General features: G+C 31.5%; 1 protein-coding gene and 1 pseudogene across 1 annotated transcript in view; both read right to left on the bottom strand.

Annotated features, from left to right (window-relative positions):
• LOC100643217 (forkhead box protein O) overlaps window positions 1-20,346 on the bottom strand; it is a 299,428-nt gene that overhangs the window by 53,470 nt on the left and 225,612 nt on the right. The gene's annotated exons all lie outside the window — the stretch shown is intronic.
• LOC110119882 lies at window positions 8,050-12,461 on the bottom strand (annotated as a pseudogene).

Raw genomic sequence — 20,346 nt, 5'->3', positions numbered from 1 at the left:
TCTGAGTGACAACTCACAACTAACAATTCATAACAACTCGACAACTAACAACTCGCAACTCACTCGCAAACAACTAACGACTAATTCGCAACTCTCTCGCAATTCAATTGCCTTTCTCCGCCAAAACTCTTTATCACAGTTTTCGTACTCCCACACATCCATGACCAATGATGGTCACGTACGCCTTTTCCAAGTAACTACTTTTCTGAAGGTCCGCGGACATATTGATGGGCCAGATGGCCCATTGGAATTTCTCGTCCCCTTTGGTCTGTCAGTACTTCCACTTTCTATCTGCATTGTATTTCATCGAGTTTTTCTTAACTAATCTTCCCATGATACTGTAGTAATAAGAGCGACAATTTTTAACAATCCCGTAAATTTCATGAAATTGTATGGTTTCGAAAAAAAATGTATTTTCATGTCTTTTATTAAAGTAAATTTACCATAATTTTGAAATTCAAGCAGAAGAATAATCAAAAGCAGCAGTACTAAACTGAAATATTTTGGAATAACTAATTAAGAAGCATGTTTATATACTATTAAACATAAATAACTATTAAGGAAAAATCTATCATATATTTATACTGATGATCTTATTAAAAATGTATTATTTCCAATTATTATTAATTTTTCCGAAAATATATTTTATTATAATAACGTCGGGTTTCATTATCAACTTTGAAATTCACAAAAAATTAATTTTTTATTATTTATTATTTAAAAAGATCAATAATTCTAACGAATGATAATGGTAGGTATCATCCAGTTTCGTGACAGGTGGTTTGGTATATAAATCTAACGACAAGGTAGCGTCCGTTACTAATTATACGCAATTAAACTAATCTTGCCTTAGCCTTTTCCTGTATTCGTTTTTCCAGTATACAGGAGATGGAGCGCAAAAACGCGTCGCGCAAGCTTGCGTGCTGTTAAATGCGGATCGCTGTTCAGTGCGAAAATGCCGTTAAACGCAGTTGAATCGCCATGAAAGGATTCTCTTCCTGGTCTTGGCAAAAAGCCGCGTTTTAAGGCTGCTAACCGGACAAGTGGACACGCAAGGACCGACTATACACTGGCCATGCCAGCGGAGTATTTTTGCGGAGCGGAGATACGAGATTCTAGTGGACAGAAGACGATTCAGAACTTCCCTTTCTACGGCGTTTATACGGAAAGAAAGCATCCACCACAGTTTGGAACTTGCGATACATATGAACTTGCATTCTATTCTGCACGGGTAATTCTTCTGATATCATCGTTGCTTTTTTATTATGCTTTCATCTTGTTGACAAATAGCAAGAAACTGTTGCAGCGGAAATTGATTAAGAAAATTTATGGAGGATTTAGAGATGAAATTTATGTTAGCAGTCTTGGAGAAATATCTGATAAAGATATTGCTGTCATCTATACTTATGATTCGATATAATTGGATATAATTCGATTTTGGATATAACATTAAAAAGTACTTAGTTATATTTTACTACTAAGAAAAGTTTCCTTTTATAAATAATTATGAATAAAATTATTTTAGTTTCCATACACATTACACAAGTTATTAGCAAATATAAACCAATAATTGTTTCTATCACTTTTCAGGCATTCCTTTATCCAATAGAGTGGTGCAAGAAACTTTTGTTTTCTCAATTTCTCAATTTCTTAATATTAAATTAAAACGAGTTGTTACTGCAGGAATAATAAGTTTGATCAAATAGCTAATTTTTATCAAGTCATAGTATTATAATTTTGCCGTGAATTCAGCTACTATTGTGTATCTAAATATTAAAATATTCATTAAAACGTTCTTAAATTTGCATATTTTCGAAGATCACTCAGACTCGATAATTTTAATCCTAGAGAGAAAAATTTGAGAATTGATTTAGTATAAAGAAACTTTAAGTTTAATTATTTCTAGAATACATTGTTGACCTTATATGCTCGAATAAAATGAATAATATTGAATTGTATTACGTTCTTTGAAAAATTCGTGTCTAACAATTAATATTAAATTTTATTGCATATTTGGTAAGGCTATGTATTATAAATCTTTTTCAAATAATAAAATGCTAAATTCGGTTAAGTAATACTTCTAATTGGACATTAAATAATATAGTTAACGAGAAACATCCAAAAATTTACAATAAAAACATTTATTTTCATCTTTGAAGAAAACGATCTTAGATTGAAAAATATCGAACCTCTGTTGGAACGTGCTGTCTCATTGTATTTGCATCATTCGACCAATATTTATTTTGCACAAAATACTTTCAACCGAATACAACCAAGTTTACCTATGAGTATTAATTTATGTATATATTAGATGGTAAACTAATACATAGCAAAAATGTACCAGATATTTTAAAAAATTATGAAATTTGTTAAACTTACCAATAAACAATATAAAGCAATAATTGTCTTAACACATATTAATTACGAATTTGTCGAAAATTTCTACAAACTTTCTGAATAATTTAATATTTCATGCAAGTATTTCATTTCGTTGAGCTGACTGTTGAAATGAGTCTGATATCTGTGACTCTTGTAAAGAGTTTGTTTTCTAATTCTTTTTATTAGGTTTGCTTAGGATGTACGATGATTAGATAGTATCAGAAACGTTAATTTCCAATTAACGGCAGTCTAAGTGCTGCGAACTCCTTTCTACGTACTCTTAGAGCTTCCTTTACTGATAAGGAAATATATGTTAACTGCTCCAAAGCAAGGATCCAAAGAGTTATGGAACATTCTAATAGGTTCTATTTAAAACATGGATCATGGAACTTTTTTTAGAAAACTGCTCACATCATAAGTTCCGATGAGAACAGATAAAGAAAAGTTCTTGAAAATAAAATTTTTATTTTGAAAAGGGCTCATAAAATATAAAAATAAACATTGTTTCTACAACAGAAATAAATATTTCACTCATCAATATTAAAAGAATTCTCAATTATTGTAACAAATAATGAATACTATTCAATGAATAGTACTACTACCATATTAAATAATTATTATAGTTAAATTGATATTATGAATATGTTATTCATTTGCAATATTTACATCGATATTTCACAGTCCAAAACTTGTTTGTTTCTCTTTGAAATAAACTGTTAGGATGACGAGGATGTTACTGAATACATATGTGATATTTATATATTGTATATATTATCTATATATTGTATTATGAAATTGCCATGTATTTCAATTTATTTAAATTATGAAAAGATGATGTCCAGGTATTATTCTTGACGTTCTCTTTTCTGTTCAATAGTTCTTATGAAAAATTATTTATGTTATTATTCTCATGTTTTTTATTCAATAAACATACGAATAATATGATATTATATCCTTAAGTGAAAGTAGTACTTAATAATTTAATACTTCTATTTATCTTATGGTACCTTTCTTAATACATGAATTCTAATATAACTTGTCTCCATGGAACTTTTATTACACAGATTGTAAAATATCTGTTTCACGAGAACACTTTTCAAAGAAGTTCTTAAGGATAACATTTCTTTCCATAAAAATCGTACAGACACGGATACTTTCTTAAACGAAACATAAGTTCGAACAGAATTAAAAAAAAATAAAAGATTATTGTTTCATTCTATCACGCTTTAAAGAGTGGCAAGTACCGTTACAAATCGGTTTCAAATTATGTTTTGGAAATACGGAGTTTATAATACTCCGATATGTTTATTTCTGTTTTTATAATACTCGTACATATTTACGCATCCCATATTTGAGAGATGAATTTAAAGGGTAAAAATGCATTCAATGTATATAATATGCAAAAATACACAAAATATCCAAAGTATAGTATTTGTTATAACATTGCATGGGCGAAACAAATCTCCATTTGCGTTTCATTTTTTCAGATGTTTTTATAAAAATATAAATTTGCATAAACATCTGAAATTCACTAATGGCAGTCGCCCCTAACATTCTACAATCTTTACTTAAAAATAGCCTTCTGCATGATCATATTATAAGCATTGCCAACTTTAAATAGAGAGTTTACGTGTTACTTTATGTGTTTCGAAACGGAACATTACCAATAATTAGATGGACGCAGCGCGAACGCCTCGCAATAGATAGTAGAAGGGACAAGAGATTTATCATTCATATAATCCAAAGAATCGATTTCTAAACGGACATCGTTTAAATATTTACGGGGACTTAAAGTTCCGCTCAACTGTTTCTTTTGATAAGAGTGAAACTTTCGGAATATTTACGATTACGGCAATTTCGTACTTATGTAAAAGCTGTTTGAGTTATCGCGTTTCCATTAAAAACTGAAATTGCGAAGCCTGGCTGGTCGTTCTAAAAGCGGTACAGTTTCTTTTTATTCTCGAAGCTAAGAACTGGAATGAAATTCGTTTGAACGAAGTTTAAATTACCCCTTTAGTCCATCCGATCCTCGACCGCGGCAGTCCTACCTTCACACTAATTGACTTAATTTCTGCACTGATTACGAAGGTTATTTGCAGCTGCTTTAAACGTTGTAGAATTGGATCTGTATCTTTTCGAACGATTCATCCGCGGCCCCATGAAATACCAAATATCTTTGATAGAATTACTCTCGTACCGATACCAGTTTCTCGTCGTTCGTTACCTTCTATTTTAAAAGGTATTAATGCGAATTAATTCTGTCAGAGGCAAGATTGCAGTTTTATTCGCAATTCCATGGCCAGATAAATGAATCTATATAAGATATAGTTCTGAATCTTTTCTTCAAAATTATATTAATTGTATTTTGAAACAACCGAAAACATCTTACAATATAATTGATGAAACGAAGGATAATGGAGGAATAAATTTTGCATTGATTAGATAGTCGATTGACAAATATGGTTGTAAAGGTAATCTGATGTTTCTGGTGCGCACTTTAATTAAACCTGATGTAATTTTGACGTTTTAGTCTATGTCTCTGTTTCGCTATAATTTATATTTAATATCATATTTTTATACACTATTATTAAGATGTTTACGGGCATTGGCTTGCTAGAATGTAATTTAATTATAAGATTACAGATAGGTAGATTATAAACGATTTTATAAAAATTGTAGTACAGAATATTATAATACAATTTTTTTTTCTTTTTTTTAAAGAATTTATTTTTAAAAGTTAATATTTTAGATGAGCAAGAAATAAGTGCCCAAACTTTGATAGCATATTCTATTGTTCCTAATGCTGGAAAAAGATGATATATACATATATCTGAAAACTCTTCCTCCTCGATATAGAGACACACTTTGTTTACATCGAAACTTTGCTAAAATAGCTGTCAGGTGTGCAATTTCAAGCACTGTCATTATTTCTTCTGCTAGAAGTAAATATGTTAGAGGAAGATGTATTGACATTGAAGGCAGCGTGTTTCATAGTATATCAGTATATATCTGAATGTTTCGTAATGAAAACAGTGCTATCAGAATGATATATCCTAATTTCGAGTAAGCAGATATTCACTTTACGTATGGGCGGGCTAACGGGAAGGCCAGAAAAGCTCAGAATCTCTATTAGCGAACATTCCTTGCCAAAAGTATTTTTACTTCGATGCATCGTGGGCTTAGAGATCCATTCCTTGTTTATTACAATTAACAGAGGGTCAAACAAACGTGTTCGAACAACTGAAGTTGAAAATCAGGTACTTGGACGCGTCGAAAAAATCCAAAACTAAGCACAAGACAGATAACATTAGATATGCAAAATGTTTCTCGTGAAAATATACGGCAAATTTTATGAGAAAATCTGTTAGATCCGCGTAATATGCAGCAAGTATAAGAACTTCTGCCACTGGAGTATCAACCACGAGTAATCTTTTGTCAATGCTACAATGCTACAATGTAATAGTACATTAGTTTAGTATATTTCGAAATATTTGTATATAGTTTTCACGAATGAGACAAAATTTATGCAAAACACTATTGTCAATTTTCATAACAAACATCTATGGATGAATAAAAATACACATGTCATTCATTAATCTAGAGAGTAATAAGTAAAGTATGGGCTGATTATTGAAGACTTCTTTATTGCAGCATTTGTTTATATTTAATGGTAGAAATTGCACACAATTTCTGTAAGATGATTTTTCTATGGTATTAGATGACACGCTGTACGCAATACGCCATCAAATGTGTTTTATACAGAACAGAGCTTTGGAATTTTATTTGTGGGAATTTTTTAAAAGTTTAGTTTATGATCGTAACCCTATTGATAGTCCGGAAATACTCAAAAACGGGATTATTGTTGCATGTGATGAAATTCGGAATACATCAGAAATTTTTGAACGTTTTCGACAGCCTTTGAAACGTCGATGCGGAATATGCATTGTTGTAGAAGGAAATCATTTTCAGCAATTAAGTAAGATCTAAACATTTCTACAAATACTCCATTATAATCGAAGCGTCTATATCTCAGAAAAAAGAATTTCTCGGACCTCTGTTCGTATGATCTTTTTTCATCGTCAGGTAGATACCAAAGTTTGGCCACCTATTTTATTGCCACCTTGTGAATACATGATGAACAACGTAACTTGATCATTTGAATACTTCAATTATTTTTGATGATAGGAAGAAATATCGGAGGAAAAAATGTTTGGTCGGAATATTGCGATATTCGATATTACGTAGAGTAAAAGATTTTTCTCAAGATTATCGATGTTTTTTAAAGTGAAAGTACATGTAATTGTTGTGCCATTATGTTTATGTTTGATGAAAATTAAAAGTATTTCCATTCTTTCTTACTGTAATGATTCATGATTACAAGCGCGTTCTTGAAATCTCGCAATAATACTGGATTATGTCTTTTACAACTATAATACTATGTAATAGCGGATATGAAACGTTTCAATGTTCATAAACAATATGCAAAAGATTATACCACTTTAATCACAAAGTAATGTCGTGTTTATGTACGAGTATTTTAGTAAATGTGTTTCGCTCCTATTTCCTAAAAGATCTCTAAACTTTTTGTACTCAAGCACACATGGAGATCATGGTACATATTATAGGTCATTGGTTTGGTCTTGACGTTAGCTATCTCGCCACGATGATAAAATTATACACTCTCATTTAAAAAAAAAATATTTCCCGTCATTTGGTGAAGTTAGTAAAATATTTTATGCGATTTCTATTCACTTATCAATATCTATGTTGATAGATATAATTTATCGACGTGATAATCGCCTATAAATATCGCTATGTTAATCGATGATGTTTATCTGCGCAAGTGTTTAGAAGAATCTTCTTTATCTGTTTTCTAATTTAGGAACTAATAAATTTAGAGATTAAAAGATTCTAAAACAATAAGCATTTCTATAAAGTTTAATAACCGTAAACATTCATTTTACATATCTGTATATTAGCGTTTAAAAATCAATTTTACCAACTGATAACATTCTATTTTAAAGATCATAAACAATGATCATTGTAGATCCTTTTATTCATAACTCTATAATTAAACTACATTGATTCTTCGTATGAAAGAAAGCTAACAATCATTCCACACAAAATAGTCTTCTATAATATCTCCAACATTTTATCTACCCGTCAATTAATCATTGATTCATTAATGGTCAACATATTTTCAATTAGTTTACATAATTAGTAAATTTTGTTTTTTAATAATATGATTGTTCAAATAGAAATAGAAAGAAATTCCGTCTATTTGTCACTATTTCTTCTTTCAGTTTAAAGAATTTGAGATATTTGTAACACTGATAAATTATTTTCATTTTTAAATCGTGGTCAACTCTTTTATCTTCTAATGTCTGTAATTTATATAACTTCTATAAAGTCTATAGTATTTTAATACATTTTTTAGATCTTAATAAAACAATATATCGACATATTACTTTATTTACATTGTCCAATAACGCTGTATTTACGCAACGTTCATTTAATTTCTATTGCTCGATCCTTAATGGGTTAAACGGCGTTACTAGTGAATCTTTCGTTGAACGAGGGGAACAAATCGGTGGCAAGAGGCAACGAATCATTTTAATCTCTGACGATAGAATCTCTCGTGAGGAAGTTTAAATTACGTTCGAAGGAGAGCAGCGTGCAGCTCGTCATTCAACCCCCGCGGCCATCATTGCCTTCTTTAACTTTCACAGAAAGGAAGACTTGGTCTGGGCTGGTAGAACCGGCAGTCAGCCGAGTATCTCTGGAACTTAACTTTCTTCCTGATTGACGTTCGGTTATTGTCGCATTTGCATAACTCACCCCAGCGTCGCGGGTCAGGTTCCTTTCGCGTCTTCGCTTCTGTCGCCGCGTCTCGAGGATGCTAACCAAGAGACAAGGACGTGAGCGCAAGACGGCAGGCTGAGCCAGACGAAGTCAGTAGAAAAGGTTGAGGGAACAAGCAACCGGTGAAGAGAGGAGGGAAAAGGGAAAGACGTCGTCGAAAGAACGGGAGAAGAATGCGGGAACGGCCGCGTGTCAAATCGAATTTGCCTCATTTGCCCTGAGCGGCGACTCTGCCGGCACGAGAATCTATTAGAATAATTTTTATGAATCTAATTTTAAATTCCAGCGAACGAAGTTACTTTACTGTCACGCTGTCAGCGGCTCTTTATTAAGTGGTCCTTCTTGCACAGCCGGTCCACGCAGCCGGAACTCGCAACCCATCGGAAACGAATAATTTAAATAATTTCTCCCGTCTAATTTCCCACCGCGTGGTCAATGTCGCGCGGGGAAACGAGATTTCGCCGATTACTGCCCGGATACGCTCGATTGTATTATTCAAAATACTGGCGATCCGCGCGAACTCGGCCACGCGCAACTGAATCACGCCGCATCGGTTAACTAACTTCCCTCGACCAGTTGTATTCGATTAAAGACCACCGACAATTATCATCTGCTTTCCACTTGTTACCAAGATGCTCTAACGATTTGACTTACGTTTCGCCGTTTCGTCATAATGTAAAGGTATGTATTTTGAAATTGTTTTGCAACCAAGTTTGATGCTATCGATTATCTTTGCTTTAACCTTCTATAATATAATGGAACGTTACTAGAAAGTTCGTATACATATATAATACATGTATAATATACACATGTAACATGTAATATATATTATTATATGTATGCCATATGCAGGATGCCTCGGTGCAGGTAGTACATACAACTGGGAATGAGTTCCCGATGAAAAATAAACCATAAATATAACGAACATATAAAATAACGATCTCCTGTTTGTGGTTTCGTTTTCGAGAAAACGAGTTTTAAAATTCTTTGTGAGCGCGTGCATTTGCTACGCTTTTGATTTAATCAATTGCGCTATACGTTAGTATTTCGACAATAGTATGAAGAATTAATACTACATTTTAACGAAGTTAAAACTTACATTCACAAAGAAATTGCTGAAACTGTCGTTTATCCTGCCGTAAACAAGTCATTGCTCGTTGAATCACGGAAACGTAGATTAATGCCAGTGAATTTTAAGCCCATACTTGCTCAAATGTCTGTATAATTCTTTGTTGTAATTCACTGTCTGTGTGTTCCTTAACATACACAAATTCATTAATGCGACCTTATAAAAAGATCCTATGGAATATGTTTCGATGGTTTTGCAGGCTGAATCATCATTTCACCAAGACCAAGCTTCACATTGTTAATGTTTACATGATCATAGATACCGTAACAAATTTGGTAATCTAATACCATTATAGTGCGGTTAAATCGAAAGTGTGGCAAGTGTAGTCGTGCACGGAGAATGTTCAAACTTAATTTACTCGGAAACGAAGCCGCAAATAAGAAATAGCTATTCTATATTTTCGATTTAGTTTTTGTTGAAAATAACAACGTGAGTTCTCGCTCGCCATCTATATGCTGACGGCTAGTTACATTATATTGATATCCAACAATCTATTTATAATAATTATTACTTCATAATAGACTATGGATATTTATACAAATTCATAATGTACGTATATATATATACAGGGTGGTTGGTAACTGGTGGTACAAGCAGAAAGGGGGTGATTCTACGTGAAAAAAGAAGTCGAAAATATAGAATAAAAATTTTTCGTTTAAGGCTCTGTTTTCGAGAAAATCGACTTTGAATTTTCGCTCGGTACGCGTGCACTTTATCACGTCTCGTTGTATTGTTCCAGCACGATCAAATCAGCCTTGGTAATGTATTCCTAATTTTCCGTTACGGCAAAAACAAACTTAAACTGCGATAATATCCATCGAGACAACGATCTACAGTAAGATCCGTTATAACGAGACGTGATAAAGTGCACGCGTATCGAGCGAAAATTCAAAGGCAATTTTCTCGAAAACAAAGCCTCAAATGAAAAATTTTTATTCTATATTTTCGACTTCTTTTTTCGCGTAGAATCACCCCCTTTTCGCTTGTACCACCAGTTACCAACTACCCTGTATAATTTTATGATGTATATTAATAAAAAGAGTAAGACCTAGATCGTGATTTTGTTCATCTATTAAATATTATAAAGAATATTATACTTTGAAAGTTTCATATATATTTTCGTATGAATTTTTGTATTTTCATATTGATGCATAAAAACTCGCAGTCTACTTATATGCAAATGAAACTCTATATATTTATATTTCAATGTTTATAAGGTAAATAGATGAAGTCTTATCTGTGTTCCACACACATTTCTGTATGGCACAGAAACTATGCCTGGCTTAATGTTGCAACATCATGCGTCGTATTGCGCAAAATTATTAATCCTTTGCTGTTCATCACATCCTTCGCACTCCATTTCTTCAAGAAAGTATTCATAATGTACCTATACTTTTACATTTTCTAATTAAATTCTGATATAACTGAATTAAATATTTTCACATACTTAAGTTGTCATATTTTTAATAAATAAAGTAGTAATATTTAAAAATTGTTTTGTACATTAAGTGTGAAAAAAATGTAAAATGAAATATAGTCTCATTCCTACATGAGGTATAACCACAAAGAGTTTGGTGTATAATAAGGCATGGCTTACAATGGTCAAATTTTTTCGTGAGTTATGATAACAACTGTATTAGTAACTTTGATTTGCTATATATAACTTGCTATGTGCTTTCATTTCCCATTTATTTGCAAAAATTAATGTAGGTGTATAGCTTCAGTTAATAAATCGTCAATGTATTTTTAATATAAGAATAATATTTATTTTTAAATTATATTCTGTTAAATAAGAACTTATCGATTTAAAATAAATAATAATGAAAATTAATCAATTATTTGCATTAAATATCTCTAATAGATATACATACACTCTTGTGCTTCGAGACATTAGTTTATTCTTAATTGAACATTTTCGTTATACCTCACGATTTCATTCAAATTTTTTATTCCATCGTTACTTAGAAAGTTAAGAATTTTTAAATGATTTCAAATAGTATCAGTACAATATAATTTTATAATTATATAATATCATAAGATATCCATTTGTAATTTAAACAACATTAGGATTAATTCCTTGTATTAACATATTTAATACTAATCATGCAAAATTATACGTCATAATAGTATAATTATATGGTATAGTAGCATTATATGTATAATATACATACTCTCATATTTTACTGTTTATGTAAAGTTAAGTCGTTTTTATATAAAATTTTTGTATATCAGTGTAAAATTACAATTACAAAGATTGCTTTAATTAGAACGATACACAATATCAGTACAATAGAAAACAAATTTACGTAATCGACATCGGAGTGAAAAAGATGTATTTTTATGTGATCGGTATGAAATCAATTTGGATCAATCGAAGAACGAGCTCCTACTATTCTTACAAAGAAAGGTAGAAAACAAATTTCAGTAGGACACTATAACAATTCCCAAAATTTCGTTCTATCGCTTTTTCTATCTGTACATTATGAGTATCTATACATTATTAACTCTTTGTACAACGTAAGAGAAATTCAAATAAGCTGTCAAATATAGTCTTATAAATTTCATACGTGAAATGTCATTATAGTGTAATTTATTGCCTATAAAAAGTCGAAACTGCACATTTCTTGCATCTGATACCAGGAATGCAAAAAATCTTAAAGATAAATAAATAATTATTTTCTAAATTCAATCTGAATTTTTTCTTATTTTATTACATTGTCAGGTGATTAATTTGATCACTAAATTTTTCAGAAATAAAAAGATAAAGAATACCAGAAAGAGAATACCAAATGTCTCGAGTCGTAGTCGAGTTTTACAACAATCACCAAGAAGCACCTGTGGCAAGTGCAGAAACCCATCCAGAGACCCCATTTTCCTCATTCCACAAGATTTTCGACGATTCTTGAGGAGCAACGGGCCGTGACGTCGAAAGCTCCGCTCCTCGGAGCACCAATTACGATTACCGAACGACCGTCACTTGCCATTATCGGATAGTTAACCCGGTAAATGGGGGAAAGAATGCTCCTCCTCGAGATGATGATGGCGATGATTTGATTCGCCAGCCTCGGGGAAGCAAGAAAAAATCGCGATAAGGCGCGGGCAGCCAGCGAAGCATGGAATTCCACCAGGCAGATGGAGTACCTCGACGCGGCCTATATTCGTGGTTTATTTTAGAACCACACTGAGTCAATCTCGGCTATGCACGCGCAAGCGTCCATCCGATACACCGAGGAACGCGTACACCGATTACAATTCGCTGGATATCATAGGTGCACGCGCCGTAAGCGATCCGCGAACTATCATGTAAACTTTCTCGTCCGTACTGATACCGAGCGAAAAATCAAAAGGGCTATTAGCATGTTATAGTACATCTTGTAACTATATTATAGGTATTTATGTATTTATAAGATATTTAAAGGGTCGACAATGTGTATGATGCACATGCAGTATGTCATATAATAAGTGGTATAATCGAGTAGGAGTTGATTCCACGTGAAAAAATGAAACGAAGATATAGAATAAAACTTTTTTATATATGCTTCTTTCCGAAAAAATATGTTCAAACCTAATTTTTTTTTTAAATGAGGCTCTAAGTAGAAAAATTTTATTTTACATTTTTGACTTATTATCGCACGTAGAATAACTTCCTGCTGATGGTTTGCTTATACTTAGTCGATGCTCATTGTCGGCCAAGTTTAAGTATTCGTGACAAATTTTCAAATTGGGTTTTCTCGGAAACGAGGTGTCATATGAACAAATTTATTGCACATTTCCGGCTTATTTTTTCATATAGAATTACCCTCTGCTGGGTTGTGCTACCAGTCACATGACACCCGATAATATGTAAAAATATTGTATATAAAATATTTAATAGAATACTCGTCATAATATTTAGTAGATGAAACGAATCTCCGTTCAGATTAGATTTTTTTAATTGTGCTCAGAAAAATACGAATGTATACAAATTGTTCGACAGTTCGCGGAAAGACGCGTTCGCGGTAGATCGCGTCAACGAGAGTCATAAATTTTCGTTACGATTAGATCATCAATGTTACGAATTGGTCGATCCCTTACTTCGATCAGGATAATAGAGGTGGTTGACTGATTATAACACCGAAGTAACAGGTTATAATATATACTTCATTCCAACAGCTTTGTAGATATAAATAGTTACGCGTGCGTGTAGGTGCGTGTTGACGTATTCTCAGGGACATGTAAATAGTAAGTTAAAATTGATGACTGATCAATGAACGAAAAACCAGTCAAGACATTAAGTCAACGGATGAAAAATCAGTCAAGAGATTTGGACTGATCCAAGGATGATAAACCAGCGAAGTTCAATGACGATGCTGTCGCAGAGGAAAACTATTGCTGGGGGTTGGTCGCCCCACCACCAGTCGCTTACAGGTGGAAATGACTGTTAAACATGGGAAAAATCTGATCTTCCCATTTTTTACCTGATTGAACAATGACCATAAGGAACGTCTCGATTTGAAGATCTTTTATAACAATTAAGGGTCTTGACAGTAAAATGAAAATCCTTAGTTTTATGACAATTCCTTAGGATTATTGCGGTCCAATTAATTATATTTGCACAGCTAGTGGACGTTTTGATCGAGGGATGGATTCTGGTTTATGTAAAGTCACCGTACGTAACACAAATATATTAGCAGATTAATATCGTTATTCATGGTTGCTGATTAATCGTTTTGATATTATTTTTATATACACAATGAAACTATTGGGTTTTTGGAATAATGAATTAAATTTTTCTATATCATCTGAAGATTTTTATATTTAATTTAAAATTATAATCATTTAAAGCAAATAATTTGTAATATATCCCTTTATATATATTGTTTTCTTGAGGTACTACTTTTGCTATGTTCTTACTATATAAATAATATATTGTATAAATAATTCACGTTAAATATTAGAAGAACTTCAAATTTTGCCATTTTTTAATATACTCCTTCAATGTAGACATTGCTTGGTTAAAGATTTAAGACTTGTTCAATATCACACAATTATTAAAAGTGAGAGTCTCGATTTTTTCTCCTTTTTCGCTCCTTTAGACGAAATTTACAAATTATGTTTAACAAAGTTATGAGCAAATACTTTAAAATTTTCTTCTAAGAAATACGGTTTATAACCATAAACTTCAATCCTCGATACTGTCTGATTGAAGTAAGTAACAAGAATCAAAAGGTTAAACGTTTTTTTGATTCGATAGTATGACATTGTGATAAAAATGTTTGTTATTGATGTGATAATAGAATATACAAATATAATGTTATCAATTCTTGTTAATATAAATAAGATAAAAGTAATTTTCATGTAATTTGAATAAAAAGTGTTGCTATATAATTGTAAATCGAGATGAATATAACGAATTAAAACTGAATTATATACAACTGATTTATTTAAAAATGAATGTTCAAATGGAAAAAGTCGTCTCGTATTTTATTGGTATGTAATTGAAACAAATAAATTTACATAAATTCTCTCTATTACTTATTTTTTAATATAAATTGTCTATTACCCATTTTCCAAATAATATATTTAATAGTTAGAATGCTTAAAAAGTTTGAAAATTTGCTGTGAGAATGACTAAATATTTGTCGCTATCAATGTCATCGTGGTTATAACATTAATACATTAAATGCGAGAAACAAATTATCTTGTCATGTTAGCATGTCTTCAACAGGTCCGTAACTAATTAATTTACTACATGAATTTGGCAACTGTAATTACATCTGAAAATATCAAACTTACTTATTTTCATTAAATTCATAACAAATTGTATAAATTAATGATACATCACTATAACGCTATTAATACACGTTATGTGATCAATGTCATATTGTTAATCGAATATTACAGCCGATGGTTGGATTTGATTCTTGTAACACAAATATATTCATTATTATCTGTTTCAATTTCATCTACGACAAGTTTTGTTACTAGTTAATAATATATTTTATTGTAAAAAATTTTGTACCTAAACCGTAAAATATAGAATTTTAATTAATTACTCAGCATTTATTCATACACAAATTAGACAATATAAAGGATATACGATTTATAATGTATATCAAGGAAAACAGATTACTCGATAGATTAGTATAATATCGATAGTCTTATTTCGCACATAATACATGATCTCACGCGACATTAAACACTGGCTAAACAAAAATTGTAAGAAAATGTATATGAAACATAATTTTATATCAGTAGAGTATAAAATATATCTATAATTTAAAAAGTTGAGAGCAAGATGCATGGTATATAATGTAATATAACCAGAGAATTACTTATCCAAACGACTTTATTATTTTGATAAATGATAAATGCTTAGATGATAAACATTTTATTCTGAATATTGGAAAAAATATGCTCGCTATATAACCATGACTACAACCACGACCAAATCGACAGCTGCGCTAGTCGCTTCGCGATGCGGCGATAGGGCAACTGGAAAATAAAAGATAATCCAATACTGCCGAATCAAATTCATCCAAAGTAAGCCATACAGTTTAAAAGCAGTAAATTTGAGAAGAGGTGTCATCAAAATCCATGAGAACGTTGCACATCAACAGGTTGCTCGAAATTTTTTAGGGCATATTTTCATCAAAAACGACCCTAATTTTCGGTTTCAGTGATTTTAAAAATCTCTAGAAAGTGTCATTGTAGCCGAATATTTTGCAACCCAGATAATATAGTAGAGTCAAATTTCCATTGTTAATTTTGACACATAAAATAATCTTCGTATAAATTCTGCCATAATTTCTAAAATCCAAACTATACATTTATTTAGTGTGTCCTCCAAGCACATACAGTTTTTCAGTTTTACGAGTAAGAGGAAAATTGAAATATCATTTAAATCTATGCATACTCTATTAAAATTAGCCCTCATATAACTAATAATACTGTACGTCCCAAAGTAACTTTTAGGAAAATTGCTATTGTTATAAATTCCCTTCCATAAAGATTTATTGGTTAATAAAATTCTATTGTAAGTGGAATTATATACAAATATTAAAAATTATGATTGGCCCACATTTTTGCGAACTTGAATATATGTAGGAATGTAGTGTAGTATCGTGGACGGATTGCCTGGAAGTTATCGGGTGTGTGTTGTCAACGTTGTCATGAAGTGTTGTTAGCGTTGTCATGGAGTGTTGTCAGCGTATTTTAAAAAGAACCGTTGTAACGAAGTTAGTTAGTGACGAATAGTGGTTGCGTAAACACAGATTGACGGAGCATCAAACGATATTGTAACAATCATACCGTTAGCAAACCTACTAGCACTATACCATTTTCCTACATATATTATAAGCTCAACTATAATATTATTTCGTTCATGGTTTAATCAAATCCGTTTTGAAAAAATTAATATATTTACTATTATAATACAATGATAATAGTACAATTATAAAACTGTATTTATAATAGATAATTACAGTCAAATGATATATTGTAATATCGGAGGAAAATCTTGTGTAAGTAAGAGGGTCTACTTGACCATGGGACAGGTACGGATCAGGTATATCGGATACAGGGATACAGAGTATAAAAGGATACAGAGGATACAGAGTATACTAGGCATTAGTGAGTTGATGGGTTCTTTAGTGTTGCCGGCATTGTGAAGCTATTTAATGTTGCCAGCGTGGTCGGGCGCTTTAGTGCTGTCAGCGTTGTCGAAGAGTGTCGTCAGTGTTGTCAAGAAGTGTCGTCAGCGTTGTCAAGGAGTGTGGTCGGCGTGAAAGAGAGCCGTTATGACGAGAGGAGTTAGTGACGAATGATGACTGCGCGCATATAGGCATCATACTTGATTTTGTGTTGGCGTGAACGATATTGAAATAAATCATACCATTACTAAAACTACTGGCACACTATATCTTATTTTCCTATAATATTATATAATATAATAATAAATATATCATAATAGTTATAGTAATATTTATTACAAGTAATATTTATTACAAGAAAAATATAAAATGTAAAAATCTTCTCTAGTGACGTATTTATTTTCATTTTGAAGTAGTTTCTCACCTCGGTTAACATAAACCACAGATCTACATACTATTGAATTTATTACGCAAGGGAAATATTTACTTAATACGTATATTTTGCATTAAAATTATTTATCATTTTTGTTCTGTAGTATCTTAATATAGGATTAAATTTTTATAAATTTTTGCTTATACTTATGACAATTTTACATTACTTTTACCCATACATCATAGGGTTAAGTTTATATGGAACAAAGTTTATATGGAAACATGAATGTACATAAATGAAACATGAATGTTTATGTGGAGGAACATTCTACATTTATTTGAAAATTAAAGTTGACTGCAGTGTAACAATGTAACAATATAATTAAAAGAAAGAGATTCTTAATCGCGGATTTTGATAATATGAAAACATATAAGATTTTCGTTTATGAGCAATATAGTTTTCTGATTGGAGCTGAATGTTACTTCGTACCTATGTATAACGAAATTGCGAAACATATAAAAATTTAATTGTGTTGTTCAGTATGAGCCTTTGAAAGACTCGTTTTACAATTTAGTTTATTATTCAATATCATTTAAATTGCTTACGACTATACTAATTTACGTCTTCGTTATATCATTATACCGCTTATTATACAATACAATCTATTTATAGCAATGATTACTTCCTATTTCAATTATCAAACGAGGAGCTATAACCATCAGTCAAAAATTTTAAACATTTTCATTATCGAAGAAAATTTGAATTTAAGTCAATAGAACAGTTTCTCCAAGAATTCTGTATGTGTTATATTATTTAGAATTTAGAAAGTGTCATTGGCGATATGCGCGTTAATCGCGGCTCGCAGACAGATATGTATCACGCGCAGACCGCTGTATAATTTATCGTAACGCGTACATTATAGTGCGTATATTGCGTTCAATAAAGATACATTGGCCTTTAGTTAGCTATTATTTCTGTTATTATTCGAGCATATTTTGCTATTCTTCTTATATAATGTATAGTGGCTCAAATATTAAAAACTAAATATTATTATTAATCTCTTAGGTACGATACGTCACTGTAGTGACTTTCGCGGGTGTCATCTCATATTTCGACGCGTCACTATACTGACTTTCGCGGATGTCATCTTATATTACGATTCGCCACTATAGTGGCTCTCACTATTGACTCATTCGCTCACCGTTTGAACTAAATGATCTTCTTCATTTGTCTTGCTTCACAATTTTTGTGCTCTCACAACGTTTTATATCAGTGTTGATAATATACAGGCAGAATATATAGTCTTTATTTTTGATACGCTATTATCAGGTATCAATTGTTGCTTTTGGTTAAAATAAATATACCATTATTACATGCCCTTTTTAATATGTCAATCCGTAACCTTATAATTTTTTAGAACCTCCAACCTCAAAATGTCGCTTCAAAATAGGAAACGAGGAGCAATTTGAAAACACTATCACGCTATGAGTGTGAAAATTGTGATCTGGGTCTATGTGTCGTACGGTGCTTTAAAATATGTCACACTCAATTGTGTTATTAATTATTAAAGTAAATTATTAAAGTTAAAGTGTATGCATCATATCTTTAAGAAAAATTATAATTTAATTATCAAAAACTTCATTCCAATGTGCTTGCGTAGAGAACAGCATTGCAGTGCTGTATCGTTTACACATAAGTCGCGTCAAACTCCGCCGTATAGAGAAACAGTCCTTCAAAACAAAATTCAACCGTACCTAAGATGTCAATGAAATCCAAGAACTCTTAGATACTCTAGAAAAAAATATATTTATCTGCGTTTAAGATTAGCTACGTTTCTGTGACATACCTGCGCATACTTTACGCTGAGATTAGAAATTCTAATCATGCTATTGGGAAATTTAGTAAATGCGTAGCTTAGATTTCAGTCCTCTCATGGTAGAATGGCAAACCACTGAAAGTAGGTTCTTCGGTCTTTTTGTTCATTTATTCAAATCAGCTGATTTATTTAATTACTAATACTCAGTAGCTTTTAAATAGTAGCTATTTTAAGATTTTTTAAACTGAGGAAATGTTCTTTCAGAGCTATTCCATACAACAGTCTTTTCTGTTGTTGAGAGGCTTAAACAGCTGTTAACCTATTTACTAAGTTCTATATTAATCGAAGAGCTTGGAAGATTGACTAATGTAATTGTTGTGTTTTAAATAACTTTCTTAAGATTGGACTAAATGATTTGAGTTTTTTAAAGAAGTTAGACGAATTAGTTTACTGGATGACATGTAAAAAATTGTTTAAGGAATTTGGAACTAATCGGAATAGCAAAGAAAATAGTTAAAGTCTTTTAATAACTTTTTAATCAGATCCTCTAATGAAAATTTAAATAGTACGTTTTGTAAATTTATGTCAGTTATATTCATGCCGAAGATTTCATCAAGATCAGTCAACATTTACTATGAGCTACAAACGGTTAAAGGTTTTCTGTAATAAATCTACGTCTTTCGATAGCTGTCGCTTGTTACTATATCAACTAATTTCGATAGAATTTTCAGCGTGTCATAAATCTTCAAAATGTGTTATTTGAATTTTCATTACAGGCCCAGATAAAAAGTTGTAAAAAATGACCTTTACTTTTCTCTTTGCGATTCCGATCAGTTGCAAGCTTTTCAAAAAATTTTTACGTGCCATTTAGTAAGCCAATTCTTCTAATTTCTCAAAAATTCTCAAATGGTTTGGTTCAGCTTTAACCATTTCGCTTTGGCAGTCCAGTCCGTCGAAGAAATACGCACAGTGTGCGTGGTTGCTGTATATACGTTTTCCTAAGTCTTAAATAACAATAATTCTTGTAAAAACAGTATATGAAATACCGTTTCACTGTCAATGGATTTAATAGATTTTTTAGCATGAAACAGTATATGATCGTTTGGATGTTCCAAATATATTGCGTGAAACGTTTTGATGTTGTTTCAACAATGAG

This window comes from Bombus terrestris, chromosome 7, assembly GCF_910591885.1.
Source record: "Bombus terrestris chromosome 7, iyBomTerr1.2, whole genome shotgun sequence".
NCBI classification, from domain to species: Eukaryota; Metazoa; Arthropoda; class Insecta; order Hymenoptera; family Apidae; genus Bombus; species Bombus terrestris.
Note: the sequence above shows the minus strand (reverse complement) of the source record. Positions and strands in the feature narration are given on the sequence as shown.